Source organism: Mytilus edulis, chromosome 10, assembly GCF_963676685.1.
Source record: "Mytilus edulis chromosome 10, xbMytEdul2.2, whole genome shotgun sequence".
In the NCBI taxonomy this organism is placed as follows: Eukaryota; Metazoa; Mollusca; class Bivalvia; order Mytilida; family Mytilidae; genus Mytilus; species Mytilus edulis.
The window spans coordinates 9097344-9116185 of record NC_092353.1 but is presented as its reverse complement, the minus strand read 5'-3'; positions in this window follow the sequence as shown (position 1 = coordinate 9116185).

Sequence of the window (18842 nt, the reverse complement as noted above, 5' to 3'; positions counted from 1 at the left end):
TTATGAATAGTTACTTACTTACCACAGTGCTTTAACCAGTGCTTATTTGTGTGCCAAACATTGCTAGCTTCTGTTATATTTTATGATTTTTTTTTGTTAATTGTTTATCCATTTTAGGATTATAGTAAAAATTATGAGATTGTTAAGAATTTATTAAAATTTGTTGTATACCAAATTGACTTTTACAAATTGTATTATTTGCACTGCTATGGCCAAGTCAAGCATTGAGCTGCATATATGAGTAATACATATTATATTTATTTTACAGTATGTTTCAATTAACTGAATTGATATTTGCTTTGTTAAGAATGAAAGAAGTTCAATTTAACTTGACCCTATAGAGTAGTTTGTCATCATATATTAGATTGAACATGAACAAATATAGCTTATTCAGCAATACTGTACCAGTATCAATATAAGGTAGAGCATAAATGCTTGGAAGTGTTCATTGACTTCTTTATAATACTATCAGCATATTCTAATTTGTACTACTACATCATACATACATATTGATTTAAGAATAGTTAGTGGTAATAATTTTAATAGTTTTTTTTTTACATTTATGCTTATCTAATACCTCATCTTATTTATATTACCTGCTAGCCATTGTTGAATCATTATATAAATTATTATATTTTTGCATTGTTTTTTAACCTTTGTATATTAACTTAAATTTATGTGATCAAATATTTTAGCTATAAGTGTATTATAATTTATATATTATTTGCATATTTTTCAAACGTATGCTTTATTTTATCATAGCTGACCAATGATAGTTTCCATAGATGTATTAGTTTTAGAAAAATACAAACAATCATTTCAATATTTATTTTGGGCTATTTGCAAGTTTACATTTTGTCAACCTATTTCTTAATTTGTAAAAAAAGTGGACAATTACAGATTATCAAAAAAAAATACCAGGATGTAATTGAATATTTTTTACATTGAACCATACCTTGGCACAAGTTCCCATGTTGTGCTTATTTTTTTAAAATAATAATCAAAAGACAAGTATATTTAAATGTTTTATTGTTTGATTTTAATTGTGTTGCTTTTTTTGTTAATTTAGGGTAATTGTCTCGAAATGTTTTGAAGTTGTTATGTTAAAGAAAGTTGTTTAAAACAAAAAAGTGTTCAAAGCATAAAATGAAAAACATTATCTGTCCTTAAGCTTTAGCTCTATGAATTAAATGATTGTCAATATGAGAGTTATTATACATTTTTGATGGCATTTGGTATAGGGCAATGTGATACATTTGTGATAAGATTTGCTTACAATTCATTGTTATTTTTGTTTGTTTTAAGAATTCTAAATTAACTTTCTCATTGTTGTAACTTAACTAGTCAAAAAGTTAGAAAAGTAGTTTATTTCCATTTCTATGTAAGTGATTATTCCTTCACTGGACTTTTTAGGGTGAAATGTAACCTTGTTTAGTCACTAGACAATGTTGTCAAGGGGTTTGGTGATTATGTATCACTGTTATCTTATAATTCTAATATAGTGTGTTTAGGTTGGGATTTAAATGTTGATAAGTTTAGAAGTTCTTTTCTATCGTTCTTTTCTATCGAACTCTGCATTATGACATTTATAGAAAGGCATATTGGAAATTATTTTTCAGATAATGTCTAAATAACAATGACACACATATAGGAATGAGCTAGAAAAAGTATGTACATTTTCTTAATTCCCTTGATGGTGTTGCCTAGTGACTTTGCATTGTAACATTTAATTGTAAATATTCCTGTGAATGATGAAAGCGCTAGAAATATAAATATTTATTTTGATCATGTTTTGGGGAAATATTTTTATCTGTATGCAACCATTACATCTTATTTATAAAAAAGGTGTGTAAGTGTGTGATAATTGAGCCTCGTGGTCAGTAACTAATTAGATGAATTAGAAATTCTTTAATTGTTTGAACAAAAATTTTAGAAGTAAGAAAGCACATCCATGAGATTCTATGCACCAAGTGCTATTAAGGATTATTTTGGTGTATACTTAATGTATTAGGTGAATGAAGTTGATTGTAGATCTGTATGATAAATGAGATTCATAGATATTTATTTTTTAAGAATACTCCATAAATTCAATTTATTTTTCAACACTGGTACAATGATATGTATATCTTAATTTTAATTTACTTGGTATTGTAAATTAATGAAGTATAATGAAGGAGACAGACCTAATGTAGAAAATACTGAATAAACTCAAGGTTCACACCAATTCCTGAGTATGAATAATCTTTTCTTATTTTGATTAATAGTGCAAATGAAAATGTCCTACAAAAGGTCGACATTGTATCTTAATAAAAAGAAATAACTGTTCATTACATTACAACTAATGTAATCATCTAGGACAATTGAGATTGAAATAAAAAAAAGTAAATCTCATGATATTTTCATCAGTGTTAAAAAAAGAAGTAATAAATACTCGTTTGAATTAAAAGTGATTTTTTTTACAAAATGTAAGCATATGGTCTGAGTACACAGTTATTTCGTAGTGCATTTCCTTTAGACAATAAATGGAAATAAAAAAAATCCCACCTGCGCTTTCTCCATAATATTTTTACAGTGTGTTTTACTACCTTTGGGACAAGTTATATCAAAATTATAGAAAACTTCATCAGCTCTAACTCAAAATATGGACAATTTTATGTGAAGGGTGGCTTGAAATCTTTTGACAGCTTCCGAAATGCTAATTTTTGACCTTTTTCAACTGGACCAAATCACAACTTTACATTATAATTCATGAATCAAATTTTTTTACAGTGTAATTTTATCCCCCTAGTTGCTACTTGAGGCATAAAACATAAATAAATAAATTTGGAAGGGGTATAAAAAAAATAATTGACAAGTAACACACTGTCCACAGTAGGGACTATATTTGTTGTACTCAGATCATATCCTAGAACTAGCTATCCATTGTTGGGGAATTTATAACTCATCAGTGTCAATTAAGAAGAAATTAATCCTTATTTAGAATTAAGTTGATTAATGTTTTGTACAAAAACTCCCGATTATCTGTCTCATGCCAGAACTCTTTACAAATGGTTTCAGCAAAGATAGAATTAGGATTATACATAGTTAAAGTATATCTTTTCAATTTTCTGGAGGGAGATTTACTTGCCCTTAGTGTTACAATATTTTCACAGTAAACAAAACAAATAACACCATGAATAAATAAAGGTAAAATAATCATATGATTATTAAAGTATTGCAAAAAGGCTAAATGATATTTATAATTCCAGTGCAATTCCTAAACATGAGAAGTAATATAATCATGATAATAGTGCAATTTTTCAGTAATTTATTTTGATTATTTATGTTTCTCGTGTTGTGTTAGTTTGTCATTATATGACAAGTATGGATATTTTATGAACTGTTTTGTGATCTGAGAGTTGTGTGTAATATTGATTGATGATTTGTTTATCTGTTGATATTTTTTCTTCCTTTCTAAGATAATGCTTTGATTTGTTATTATGACATTCCATTCAAGCTTTCCGATCTCAGTTAAAAGAAATCTTAAAAAAAAAAAAAAAACTTTATACCTCTTTGCTCAGCTTTTTTTTTACAGCATATATTTACATATCAAAGCTATACACTTTGTTAAAATTTCTTTTTATTTTATTATTTTGTAAGGACAACTTTTTTTTAAGACAGATCTTTTAATGTTCTTAGAGTTTTGAAGATGGTAAATTGCTCATGTTAAAATGTTATATAAGAAATCCAATACAACTTTTACCCGCCTTATTTGTTCACTCAGACACATTACTTATGTGTAACAAGAGGAATACAATATTTAGATATACATAAAAACAATACAAAAAAATGATTGGTAGGAGAGAGGAAAACATAGAAGTGATAATTTTTAAAACTTGTATCTTCCATAGAGATAACTATTTTATCATTTCTTGATAACATGGATATTTAATAAAGTAAATAGAAATATGTGTATTGCGTATGTCTCAGACTGTCAGAACTTGACACTTAAAAAGTTATGAAATTAGGTTCCAATTCCTATATGACAAGTAGTATATTTTTTTGAATATTTGTCTGTCTTTCCGTTTCTATGTGTGATTTCAAATTATCACACCTCAGTTTTGAGAACAACAAAGAGCAGTTATTTACCTGTTTGAATTCATTTAAGTTAACAAAAATGAATAGATGTATTTGAAAGAAAACCAATGAGGGCTCAGGATTATAGTGTGTTGCATTTATAAGCACTCCACATACTTTGGAAATATACAGATTACTTGTCAACATTAAAATAAGAATATTGACTAACATTACAAGATTCATCATTTCTGAGACTACAAATTCATCAAAGCTACCTTGATTAAAATTTAGAATATTTTTTTTAAATGACAGATTATCATAGCATATATATATTATTCTTTGAATATAGTTCCTCGTCTCATCTTATATTTATTTATTACTTTGATTATAGTTTTTGTATTAAAAATTGTACTCAATGAATAGGTTTTGCAAAATCACTAGTCTCCCATGCATTACTCAGTATAAGCCTTTCTGAACTTAAATGTACATTAATAAACCCTTAATGTAGATGTAGAAATTGTGGATTAACAAGCTACTCATCATATTTATCATGTTTATTAGGTTTACAGCTAAGTATGCCATATAGGCATTTCATCAACCCTAGATTTGTTGTAGGTCTGCAAGATAAAAACAAGATTACAAACTGTTCTCCATCTCTTGGTAACGATTTGGAAAACCAAGATTCCTATTAATTTCTTGAAGTCACTTTTAACTTTTCTTCAATATTATACTATTCAATCTTCAAATTGAACAAATCCTGATTACATAAATTTAAATTGATTGAATATGCTTAATCCATATTTGACAATACTGGGTTTAGCTTTATATGGAATATTCAATGGAAGAATGGTCCAATCAAAATGAAAACAAATATTAAGCAAAGATTAACATAAGAATTCACCCAACAATGGCACAGTCAAATCCAAAAGTTTTCTCAGTCGCTTTATAATGGCATTTCCAACATCAACTTTGTCTTATAAATATATTTAGATAGACACTTATTTACAGATTATAAATAAATATTTGGAAACTGCAATGCTGCAATATTAAAATCCCATTAGGCAGATGTTATTGAATTTCTAAAGATGAAAGACAGGGTCATCTCTTTATGAAGGGCATATAATTTTCATTTACAAAATTGTGAAAATATTGTAATTATACCCTCAATTATATTATTTTTTATAGGAACCATAAATGTAATCATGTATTTTGTTATCTTGTTACACAAGTATAGTTTGACACCAAATCAATGACAAAAAGATAGGAAAACCTATGACTGTAACCTTGTTTGATGAAAAAAAATGGATATGCATGTAGACCAAACATTGATGTCTTCGATTTATATGGTGCTTATTACCACCGTTGTTTATTGATACTTATATTATTATATATATTTTGTGACCAACATTACTGTCAAAACTTTCATACATATAACATTCTTTTGTGTAATTTATCGTTTTATTTATAAATTTAGAAATATGAAGTGTTGATTTATGAACTTATATGCAAGTTTAATTATTTTCTTATATATCAAATACATTCCAAGATCTTCAAATAGTAGCATGATTAGGCAGTATAAAACTGCATTGTAAGGTTGTAAAATAAATTACGATTATTGCTGTTTTTTTTATTTTAACTGATAATTCTTAAGGGTTACACTTTTTAACAAGTGGGGAGCCGTTCCTTTTTAAAAGAGGGACGAAAGATACCAAAGGGACAGTCAAACTCGTAAATCTAAAACAAACTGACAACGCCATGGCTAGAAATGAAAAAAAAGACAGACAGACTAACAATAGCACACATGACACAACATAGAAAACTAAAGAATAAACAACATGAACCCCCCAAAAAACTAGGGTTGATCTCAGGTGCTCTGGAAGAGTAAGCAGATCCTGCTCCACATGTGGCACCCGTCGTGTTGCTTATGTGATAACAAATCCGGTAAATAGTCTAATTCGGTAGGTCACATTCATGAAAGGGAAGGGGATTGTAGTTACGACGTAAGGAACATATCCGATATCATTTGTGAAACGGTTATTCCAAAACGGTATACCAACTCGTGATTGCGTCCGTAAAATGGAACTCTTGGTTTAATAGCTTCCTTGTGAGCAGCAACCCTATATTAAGAAAATTATGATGGAAAAAGCAGTGTGAAACTTTTAACAGTAGCCCTTCTGTTGCCTCTGGTTTTGTAGATAATTAGTAATACATTCTTCTCAAAGTTAGATGCAAACAAAATATATATATTTGTACATTTAATGGAGCAGGCAGGATTCTTTTAAGGTTTTATTTAAGACAGAAAAGCGCTTAACACACATAGAAACAAAAAATGATAATATGGGGGTTAATACTTTTTTCTATAAAATATCAGATGTCACTTCAAAATCCATATCAACCCTCTAAATAGATATGTGGTCTCAGGTTTTATTACGGCTGTTCTGGGTGTATTTTACAAGAAAGTGACAAGATCGGTTATGCATTAAACTATAAACTATATATTATTGGGGAATTATCAGTTATTAAAAACAAGGAATTATAACAATCATGTCATCCAAAAGATAATAAACCAAGAAATTTTCTTAAAAATTCGAGACCTATATCATTATTAAATACTGTTTACAAAATTGGTGCAGGAGTTATAGCAAGTAGATTAAAAAAAGTGTTATGTAAACCGATTGATCTTGATCAGACTGGTTTTATTAGTGGGCGTTATATTGGGAATAATATCAGATTAATCTATGACACTTTACAATGTACTGAAGGAAATGACATACCTGGTTTATTACTTCTGATTGACTTTGAAATTTGATTGACTATGGCCGGGTTGTTGTCTCTTTGGCACATTCCCCATTTCCATTCTCAATTTTATTTGAAAAGCTTTTTTGATAATACTTTTTTGGATTTTCTTTATAGTGTTTAAGAATTTTTAAATTTTGGAGAATACATTATGAACTTGGTTAAAGTGTTCTGCAAAAATATTTCATCTGCTGTTAATCAAGGAGGTAACCTTTCAGATTTTTTTAAGGTAGGACGTGGTTACCATCAAGGGGATCCTTTATCACTTTATCTATTGATAATGTGTGCAGAAATTTTAGCAATCAGAATTTAGGGAATTAAAACAATTTGTAAAATAAATGTGAAGAGAGTAGAACATAAGTTATCACAGTTTGCCGATAATATATCATTAATTTTAGACGGAAGTGAACAGTCTCTTAATGCAGCATTAATTGCATTAGATTGGTATGCTAAACTTTCTTGGCTTGATATTAATTTCACCAAAAAACGCAAGTAGTTTGGCTTTGGAAATAAAAAAATATAGCAAATTATGTTTTATGTTCTGACAGAAAATTATCCTGGTGTAAAACAGATTTTACTTTACTGGGAATTCATTTTTATGGTCATAAGGACATTAATTAAAACTTGGTCTAGAAGAAATCTTGCTGTTATTGGTAAACAAAACCTGTGGTCAAAACTTCAATTCTACCTGCCTTAAATCATTTAATAATCTCATTACGAAATTCTACTGATGCGATTATAAAAAAACATTAATGAAATTTGTTACACCGTTATTTGGGATTCACGTGTGCACAGGATAAAGAAAGATATATTACCAAAAACAAATATTGTGAGGGAGGCTTAAAAATGATCAATCTTAACCTATTTATCATAGCTTTGAAGTCAACATGGGTTAGAAAACTTTTTCGTTCAGAATGTAAATGGAAAAATGTATTTTTGTCAACAGTAAATAGAGATAGACTATTCAAATGTTGAAACGGTTATTTATCCAAAATTAAAAATAATGTAAAAAAACAAATTTTGGAAGGATGTTATTGATGCATGGGATATGATTATTACTAAAGAAAAAAACCATACATGGGATCATTTTTTGTCAAGTTCATTGTGGTTTAATAGACGTATAAAAGTTGGTAATAAACCAGCTTTCATGTAGAATGGTTTATCAAAGGTATTAATTTATGTTCCATAAAACCAATTTTATTTGCTAATTGAAAATTAAGCGGAATAAAATAATTTAAGACAGCAGAGAAGATAATTCTGTTTTAATTGGTTTACTAACATAGATGTATTACATCTATGTTATTACTAACCGACTTAAATAAAAGAGTGAGCTATTAATACTCTGAATGTATGATGTCTCTAGTCTGGTCAAAGGGTCAGAGGGTCCTACTTAATTAAACTATAAATTGTAGAAATTACATAACCTGTTTCCACGTGCAGAGAAATTTCACTTATGACCAATGCATGATTGGATTTCATCTTTCTTATTGGTCAATGATCTTGCGGGTCAGCACGAGTTCACGTGTAAGTGCATTATGGTCACTTCCTTTTATCATCAGCATTTGATGTGTTAACTTGTGATTCTTATCAAACAATTTGTTCAAAATTATATGTGATTTTGTTTTTTGTTTTATGGATAGTTTTGGACTGGAGTGATTTCATTTTAGCTATTTCAGGTATAATCGAACTATACTTTTATTTTTAAGCTATTCTATGCTTTCATTTTGAACAAACGTACAGTTAATTATTTTTTAACCATTCTTCCATTCGGATAGAACTCACGATTTAGATTAATACCAAACATGAGCAGTTGGTCAAATTCATTTCTTTGTCAAAGAGAAAGTGGGTCAAATTGATTTTTATGTGGGTGGCGACACTGTGCGTTTGCGATCAAAATGTAATTATTTATCATTTATCTGATGATTAACCTGATGCTGTAATTTTACAAGTTACTGGATCCTTTACAGCATCAGTATGTTTGCAGAACGTATATCCGCCTTATGTATTTGATACATGATTCGTTTACATTTAACTACAATTAAAAATTGGATTATTGCATAACGATAATAATACCATACATGATAGAATGCAAAGTTATACACTTATAATTTATACGATGTTATTAACGGTTCCATACATTTTAAGTACTCTTATATGAAAGAGCAAGACAGTTTAAGTTTTAATGCTAAGCTATTGTGTTACAAACCCATTTGCCTTACTTGTTTGGGTAAGGTTGACCAAATTTCAATTGGTGCAGTGAACTTGACTGCGTGTACGTATGACCTCTGAGTATGTGCTTTTTCAATTACGTTTTATGCAGAGTTCATTATTCTATGCTATGTCACGAAACTCGTGCTACTTTCGTAAATCTCGTCACGGTAGTTTGGTGTGAGTTTATTATAATTTTGCAAGTTAGCCTTATCCTCATAATTGTTAGTATTTTAATTTATGCAAGTGTACCTTGTTTGCCTTATGTAATCGGTATAAAAAGGATATGTCTCTTACCTATATCGCAACCCAATGCTTTATTTATTACGAACCAATTTACCTGTCTTTGCCTGTTTGGGTAATGTGGACGATATTTAAATTTTCGCAGAGGGCGTGGTTGCTAGTACTTATGTCCTCTGTGTATTATTTTCTCAGAGGTTGTGGTAGCTTGGTCTATGACCTCTGTGTATTTACTTTTGCAAATATTGTAGTATGTAGTGGGTATTGTTTTATGCTTCGTCATGAAACTCATGCTGCTTTGGTTTTGCAGAGGTTGTAGTAGCTTGGTCTATGATCTCTGCATTGTTTTATGCTTCGTCATGAAACTCATGCTACTCTTTCAGAGGTCGTAGTAGCTTGGTCTATGACCTCTGTGTATTTGCTTTTGTAAAGTTAATATGTAGTGGGTTTTGTTTTATGCTTCGTCATGAAACGCATGTTATATTTTTGCAGAGGTCGTAGTAGCTTGGTCTATGATCTCTGTATTGTTTGATGCTTCGTCATGAAACTCATGCTAAACTACTTTTAATTATTATTTCGTCATGGTGATTGGTTTGGAATAAATTAATTTTGTAATCAATTCTTTAGCTAAATACAAAATTGCCAGTATTTTGAGACATGTAGCCAGATTTACATGTTTGTCAGTTTGTAATACATGTTTTTAATGTATTATTTTATTCATCTTTACTAGTATAATTCATGTACATGATATAGTTTGGGATGCGATTAACGTTATTGATAATTTTTATGCCGATACTTATGCACTGTAAGGTCGTTTGCTTTTTTTTCTATATACTTGATTTATTAATAAAAATAACATTGGACAAGACATATATATATACTGATGATATTTTAAAGTTCATACTCTTCTTTTAATACATGATAAAAACATCTTTTCTGTTTAATGGTTGATTATTAAAGAAGAGCAACTATGATAATTTAATTATCGCATATTATTCCTTAATATGTGTTATGTTTGTGGTCCTTATGTAAGATCAAGTTTGTTTTTTAATAGGAATTTAATTTTCTCCATTATTTATATTCTTATTTTGTTTATTTCATGCTTTAACTATGGACAAAGAGCGCTCAGTATGGCATCCATCTACGAAAGAACTTTCCCCATTGAAGGAAATGTGCAATAAAGCGTGATATCAACAACTTCCATATACTTTCATTTGTCAGCCGTATGCCATAGTTCCGATAATACAAATTGATGGGTTGCTGTTTCATTGACATTAATGACACATACCTAATTTCGAGATTATAATTTTGATCCACACGTGCGAGTCGTATCAACATGACTAACCGAAGCTTAATCTGACTGTTGTACAAATTTACAAAATACGACTTCGATCAGATTTTGATACACAACTGGACCCAAGTTACAATGAAAGATCAAAGCACCTATTGTTATTCCATCATCTCTTTAAAGTTGACTATGTCGTTAATTGTCAAGGACTCTCGTAACTACAATACAGCACTTAGTTTTAGAGGAAGGAAAATAGATCAAATAAAGACTTCTGCCGCAGTTCTTGTATGGAATGGTCCTAATAATATCCGTGATTCAAGGATTGAAGGCATATGCGTTTATGGATTTTTACAGCTTAAAAGAATAAATTTAATATCAGAACTTTATACTTCAGCTGTTGCGGGTCAGTATTACCCGACAAAACATTTATGATCTTTATTGCATACAATAACAACGGTCTTGGTTTGGGTCAGCATTGCCTGCCAAAACATTTTATGATTTTTATTTCTTATAATTACAACTGTCTTGTTTTGGGCCAGCATTGCCTGCCAAAACATTTTATGATTTTTATTTCTTATAATTACAACTGTCTTGTTTTGGGCCAGCATTGCCTGCCAAAACATTTTATGATTTTCATTTCTTATAATTACAACTGTCTTGTTTTGGGTCAGCATTGCCTGCCAAAATATTTTATGATTTTTATTTCTTATAATTACAACTGTCTTGTTTTGGGCCAGCATTGCCTGCCAAAACATTTTATGATTTTTATTTCTTATAATTACAACTGTCTTGTTTTGGGTCAGCATTGCCTGCCAAAACATTTTATGATTTTTATTTCTTATAATTACAACTGTTTTGTTTTGGGTCAGCATTGCCTGCAAAACGGTTATTATCTTTATTTCACACAATTTTGCCGTATCTTGTTTTGGGTCAGTATTGCCTGCTAAAACGTTTAGGATCTTTATTTCATACGATTGTGTCTTTATTGCCGTCATCCTGCCGGTGCTGTCTTTACACATTGTTCAGACTGTCAATGCGATCATTCGATAGGCTACCTTTAAATTGTGTTTTAATTTTATGGCCTGTTTGTATATATGCATTTTTCGTAAATCATGATATGGTTTTTAATGTTGCCTATCTAATTCATATTAATTATTCAAATTATATATATAAAAAGACTTGATGGTTTATTCCATTGTTGTACTAAATGCTATGGTCTTTAGAGGTAAATCCAAAGTTTTATATTTAACTAAACTGGTTATTATTTACTAAATTGGTTTTTTTTTCTTTCTTTTCTTTTGGCATGTTTGGTTTAATGTTTAACGTATGTGTCAAAAGCTATAAATATTCTCTCGGTTAAACTTACATCTTTTAACTTTCATCGCAATTAAGGTACAGTTTAATTATATGAAACAATATTATATTTTTCATTTTACAACTTTATTTACTACCATACAATATAAACCTTTTAAATGCATTACGAAAATTATTTTGTTTATCGTTCATTTTTTTATATGAATAAGGCCGTTAGTTTTTCTCGTTTAAATTGTTTTACATGGTCATCTTGGGGCCTTTTAAAGCTGACTGTGCGTTATGGGCTTTGTTCATTGTTGAAGGCCGTGCGGTGACCTAGAGTTGTTAATTTCTGTGTCATTTTGGTTTCTTGTGGTGAACTGTCTCATTGGCAATCATACCACATCTTCTTTTTTATATTTATACAATTTCGATTGAAAAATGTCAAGTGTAGTATGAGAATCATTTGCTCATGATTCCATACAGAAATAGTCAGATACAAAGCTTCGTTTTAGAAAGGATCCAGGGCTTCGTAAAATGTACTTTAGTTTTGTTTGAATTTTTTAGATTAAAGATACAGTTTCGATTAATTAATGTACTAGTTGTTTGTACTAAATTATATAGAGGATTCTATTCTTAAATGTCTGGATGTACGAAGAATTATGAATTCTTGAACATACTTAACGACGATTCTATTGTAATTTTATTGCTGTGATCCTGACCGGAATAAAATTTACACCTTTAATCATTTTTTACCAGTAAGAGAAAATTGAAAAGTAATATCTTGGTATATGTTATTATAAAGTTTTAAAATTTCTGCTAAATGTGGAAACGTTTTACATAATAAAATGATATTTGTTTGGTGAACATGTATGTGACTGTCATGCTTGTTAATTTTTTCAAGTCATATATAAATTGTATTCACGTCGCCAGAGTCCTCGGGTGGGGGATCCACTCTTTCAGCCTTAGAGTGGATTTCGGATCCACTCTTTCAGCCTAAGAGTGGATTGGTGGCAGATTTTTCTCCCCACCTTTGCTATTCTTTGTCATTTATTCAATTGATATGATATTAGTTGATGTAATTTCGTATTAATTATGTATTATTATTTCATATTAAATATGAACTTTTATGTCAAATGTTTTATTTGCAAAATGTATTTTTTGCATTTTATGATTTTGTTCCATAAATGACATTATGTCTGAAACTGGAAATTTCTCTCCATTGCCCAGTTAAAGGAAAAAAAATGCATTGAAGAAAATGCTATGAAATATAAAAGTATTATTTCTGCTGTTAAAAAAGCAACAACAGTTTATGCTGTTGATGATTATAAGTTATTGACTCCATTTATTCCATCCTTTTTGAAAATTCTTTTGATAAGCTTAAGGGGAACCAAAGATATGTATTCAATACTTATCAAGAATAATATTATATCAAATGGGCAAAGAAAATGGGATGAAATTAGAAATTGTGAAAAAGGGGAACGGAAAGAAATTTTTAGATTACCTTTTGTAGTGACAAATAATACCAAAATGTAATGATTACAGAATAGAACCAATCAGCGTAATTTAGGAACAAACAAATTATTGTATAAAATAAAAATAATGGATCACCCAAATTGTACTGTTTGTCAAAAAGAAGATGAAACAATTGAACACTTGTTTTGGCATTGTGAGATTGTACAAATATTCTTAAATGAATCTAAACATTGGTTTCTTTCAAATGGTATAAGTATTCCCTTTACTTTTCAAAATTGTATTTTTGGAGATATCTCAAAAGCTTTTAGTAGAAATGTGACCAACCTGATTTTTCTGCTTATCACACATTATATTTTTAGTTGGTAATACTTTAATACTTTAGTTGTTCGTTAGTGGCCTGTTGCAAGGATAATTTATTTTTACCATTTTGCAATAAGAATTGTTATTGTGTAGGGTTGTGCCTGGTCTTTTGTTATGATATACTCTGACATATACTCAGTCAATATAAAAATGAGGAGTTATGGAAGGCCACTATCCACCGAACTCTCAATGACGTGCACTAAAGCATTTACGGATTTCAGCAAATAGTATCAGTACTGTTAAATCGACTAAAAGAGTCAAAACCTTTACAACTAAGACAATTTCAGTCGACTGTTGGTACAGACTTGAAAAAAAAATTCGTTGAACACCGTTTAATGATTGCATAAATATTAAACTTCGTGAAACTATAGTTTCCTTCTATAATTATATGGTCGATTATTTTAACAACCAACAATCCCGTAGCAGAAAAAAAATACAACAACGAAGGACTTAATATAACTGAGCCTTTAATATGAAAAACATGCTGACATTGCCATGTTATTTTCTGCCATCCAATTTTGATAATGCTTGCTTTCGAACTTATTTCATAGATATTTTGCCTTCAAACAATTAAGTAAAAATTAACTACATCCAAAGCAAATAAAGAACGTTCGCGATTATCTTGCTATGCATAGTTTCATTCAAAGTCAGGCGCTCTTGGGTGCAGAGTTAAAATTTATTGCTATAACAGCAATTTTAGTACGCTTTAAGAATTCGGACATTTGAATTTAACAACTACGTATCAAACAAATCAAAAGGAAATTCTGATAATACTTTAATTTTTACCTTAACAGTATTGTGTGATGACCTCAACTGCCATTAAAGATGGCTGCTACTTTTACTAGTTTTAACACATATTATTTACTCAAAGTTAAAATGAAAACAAGTGAAATATAATTATGGAGTACACTCCTTATTTAAATGTTTAATAATACAGTATTTCAAAATATATAACAATAGCCAATTGTAGCTATTCGACAAAGATGACAAAAATAATTAAAAACCAATTGTTCAGAGAACAATTGAAGGTCTTTCCACCAGTAAATATCTATTTTGATATTAAAATATTAAAAATCAGTCTAAAATGTCAGTTCCTATGGCTTTATGATGTATAGATATGAATTTTAAGCAAAGGTCATAATCTAGAACGTCAAATTTACCTCTGACCTTGACCTCAATTTCAAGGTCACAAACTGAGGATCTCAAATCAAAAGACCCTAGGTCTCTAATATGTATGGTAAATAAGTTATATCACTTTACGCATAATTTTAGATATGATAGGGGCTAAAACTCCTGTTTATTGACTACGCACCCTTTCAACCAAAATTATTAAGTAACGACATGTCGCAACTAACAATCTAGTAAAAATAATTTGTTGATATCTTATAAGGTTAATGAAAATTAGTGAAAATAAGCCAAAATCAAAAATTTAGAATATGACCTTGACCTTTGGCCTTGACCTAATTTTCATTTTTTTGGACCAAGGATCTCTAATCGAAAGACCCTAGGTCTCTAATATGTATGGTTAATAAGTTATATCACTTTACCATAATTTTAGATGTAATAGGGGCTAAAACTCCCATTTATTGTCTACGCACCCTTTCAACCAAAATTATTATGTTACGACATGTCGCAACTAACAATTTAGTAAAAATAATTTGTCGATATCTTATAAGGTTAATGAAAATGAGTGAAAATAAGCCAAAATTAAAATTTAGAATATGACCTTGACCTTTGACCTTGACCTAATTTTCATTTTTTTGGACCAAGGATCTCAAATCAAAAGACCCTAGGTCTCTATCACTTATGGTTTTCCAGTTTAAAATACATTTCAAAATTTCAAATACAAAAGGGGAAGTAACTCTCATATGGAATCTCTATACGGCTTCGGTCTAAATGAAACAGAACATCCTGAGGATATAACCAGCAATTTGGTAAAATAAATTTGTCGTAATCTTTTACGGTTGCGAAGGAGAAGTGGCTACAAGAAAAACAGTGTTCGGGGAGATAACTCTTATATGGGAAAGTATTCAGTTAAGCAGAGTTGGTTTCAAAAGCGTATTACCTGTTCGATATCATATTCCAAATAACAAAGCGACATCTTGCGAAACAAAAAAACAGCGAAGGAAAAAAATTAGGCGGAAGAAAAAAAAAAAATAATAATCAGAAGAAATCCAATAGGTCTTTCCACTTTTCCTAATAATTTGAAAACTGCTAAGGATGATAATTTGAAATTGGAATGGTTATTTAGAAAATGTTAAAATTATTTACGTCTGTAACATTTGAAACGTCTTTTAATCGGCTAACCTGGCACACAGAGCCATGTGAACTATTGCCATCAATTGGCAGCTTATTTCGTCCGCGATTTTTCCAAGATCTTTTCCTCTGAAACCACTGAACAAACTTTTAAACATAATTAGAGCCTCGGTTTTCGGATGATCCAAGAAGTCCAGGTTGTGAGTTCTAACTTTTTAGGTGCAGTAGCCTCCAATCTAAATTGACTTGGACTCAGTTCTCCTACTGAAGGTCCATGCTTCTCTCCTAGCTGACACTCTGGCTTCCTCCGCCAATAAAAATTGACGGCCACGAAATAGTACAATAGACATGTTCGATAGATAGCAGACATTTTCAAAACAGCGAAAGAGAGATCTACAAATAAGTCGAACATGAATGATGTTCCCCTTAAAAGATGATTTGCCATTTTTGTTGTTTAAGAATCTAATGGATAGAAAGAAAAAAACTTAAACATTTATATACATTACACAAAGTACTCATGTGAGCGATATTGTCGATTGTATATTTCCATATGGGGTTATTAACGTAGATTTATCCATGTTTAAAATGCACATTAGTTAAACACACGTTTCTAATTTGTCTTCGTAATCAATTAGTAGATACAACTATTGTAGACATGTGCAGTTACTGAATTATAAAAATAATTATATACACTAAAAAACAGTAAAAAAAATGAAAACATCACGTTATCCATTTCATGCGCAACACGTTTTATAATGCTTAAAGGTGAATTTGGTAAAAAAAATTCAAACTGATTTATTCACATTTATTTTTTCTAAAACAAAGTTTAGCACGATCTAGATGAAAATGGAATGTGTTTAACGTCCAGTGGGAAACATCCAATGCGTATCATTACAAAAACCTATGAATTTGATATGAATACTTAAGTACCTTCTTTGTTTGTTGAAGAGGAAATTTAAACGTGTTTCTTCAACAGGAAGCAGTCCGTCAGATAACAATTGAATTAATTTTCTGATTCCGTGTTGACAGGGGTGTACTCTTACTCCTAGATGCATATGCTTTGTGGAGAAGCAGCAAACTAGTACAACATGTAAACTGATTTTGAAGTGCGTGTTTGATTACGCTGAGTTATGATAGCGGCATTTTGACGCTATTTTGTTGATAGCTACACCGGATAATGATGGTGGTAACGCTGAAGTAAGATTGTCTACACAAACTAAATGTTCAATGTTTTTTTTTATGTCGATGTAGATATCAATGTGTATTTTAGAAGCAGTTTCCAGGATTTTATGTTGATATTGGGCTTAAAAACTTTCAAAACTACGGGAAACATGAAGGATTAGGGATTAAGGAAAAGTACACCTTCAGCAGCGATTTTCTTTTCGAAATCTACAAAAGGTTCTGTTTAACATACGATTGGGCGTGACATTCACTAAATACATACGTGTCCATAGACAGACTGTTCATTAAACTATTACGGTAAACTAGAAACTCATGACAGAAACAACGTCTAGATAAAATGTTTACGCCGAACTATTCCTACATATAGAGGACAATCTCTCATTAAGTATGCAACTGTAATTATCAAGGACAGCAATAGACTATAAATAATGAATGTAAATTAATAAAAAATATAAAATATAAATTAAAACTATGAGATAAATCTGACTCTCATGATAGTTGCACTTCTGTAGATTTTAAAATAACAGTGCTTCAAATAGACCATCGCACATCAGCGTACGGACGATCGCACTTTGGCGTCGACCATTGCACTTCAGCATAAATCATCACACTTACGCAACCCAATCGCACCTTTCGAGTCTACCATAATATATTTATATTAAGGGTCCCAATTGAAATCAAATGTATTTTCTAATATCAAAAGGTTTATTAATATATTTATAAACAAGAATGTGTCCTCAATACACGAATGCCCCACTCGCACTATCATTTTCTATGTTCAGTGGACCGTGAAATTGGGGTACAATCTCTAATTTGGCATTAAAATTAGAAAGATCATATCATAGGGAACATGTGTACCAAGTTTGAAGTCGATTGGACTTCAACTTCATCAAAAACTAACTCGACCAAAAACTTTAACCTGACGCGGGACAGACGGACGAACGGACGAACGAACGAACGAACGGACGGACGGACGCACAGACCAGAAAACATAATGCCCCTCTACTATCGTAGGTGGGGCATAAAAATGATATAAAACAATTCTGTCTTATACATATAGAATTATCTTATTTTCTTCCGAAAACATAAGTAAAGGTAAAGTAAATCAGTAGTTGTTGTTGTCTTTCCTAGTTAATGAACTATCATAACATCAAATGCTAGTTACATATAAAATGATGCTCGTGAAATATGTATAGTTACTTGTCGAGACATGTATTTCAAAAATGAATAAGTTTATAATTACTTAATTTTTCTGGACAGATAATAATTTAATAAAAGTAAATAAAATGTTTACATGCAAAAGTTTTAACCGGGACTAAGCATAGTTTTATGATTGTCCAGTTTCACTGTCGTTTTCTGCTGTAAAACTATCTAGTTTCTGATTTGTGTCCTTTCCGTCAGACACACGTTTCTTTTTTTCAACAACTGCATATACATTACTCGTTGAGGGTTGATCTCCACTATTATTAGCGTTCGATTTGTTTGTTTTGCTGACAACAGCATATTCACACCCATTTTCACCAGGTGCTGTAACATGCTTAACTCTTTTCTTATCTGGGACAGAATAAACATCATCTGCAATGGTCATCTTTTGTTTTGGCTTTGGAGCAATGATCGGTTTTTCATTTGTTGATCCGTTTATATTCGACTTAGACGGTGTCAGTTTTACTAAGTTAATTGAACTGTA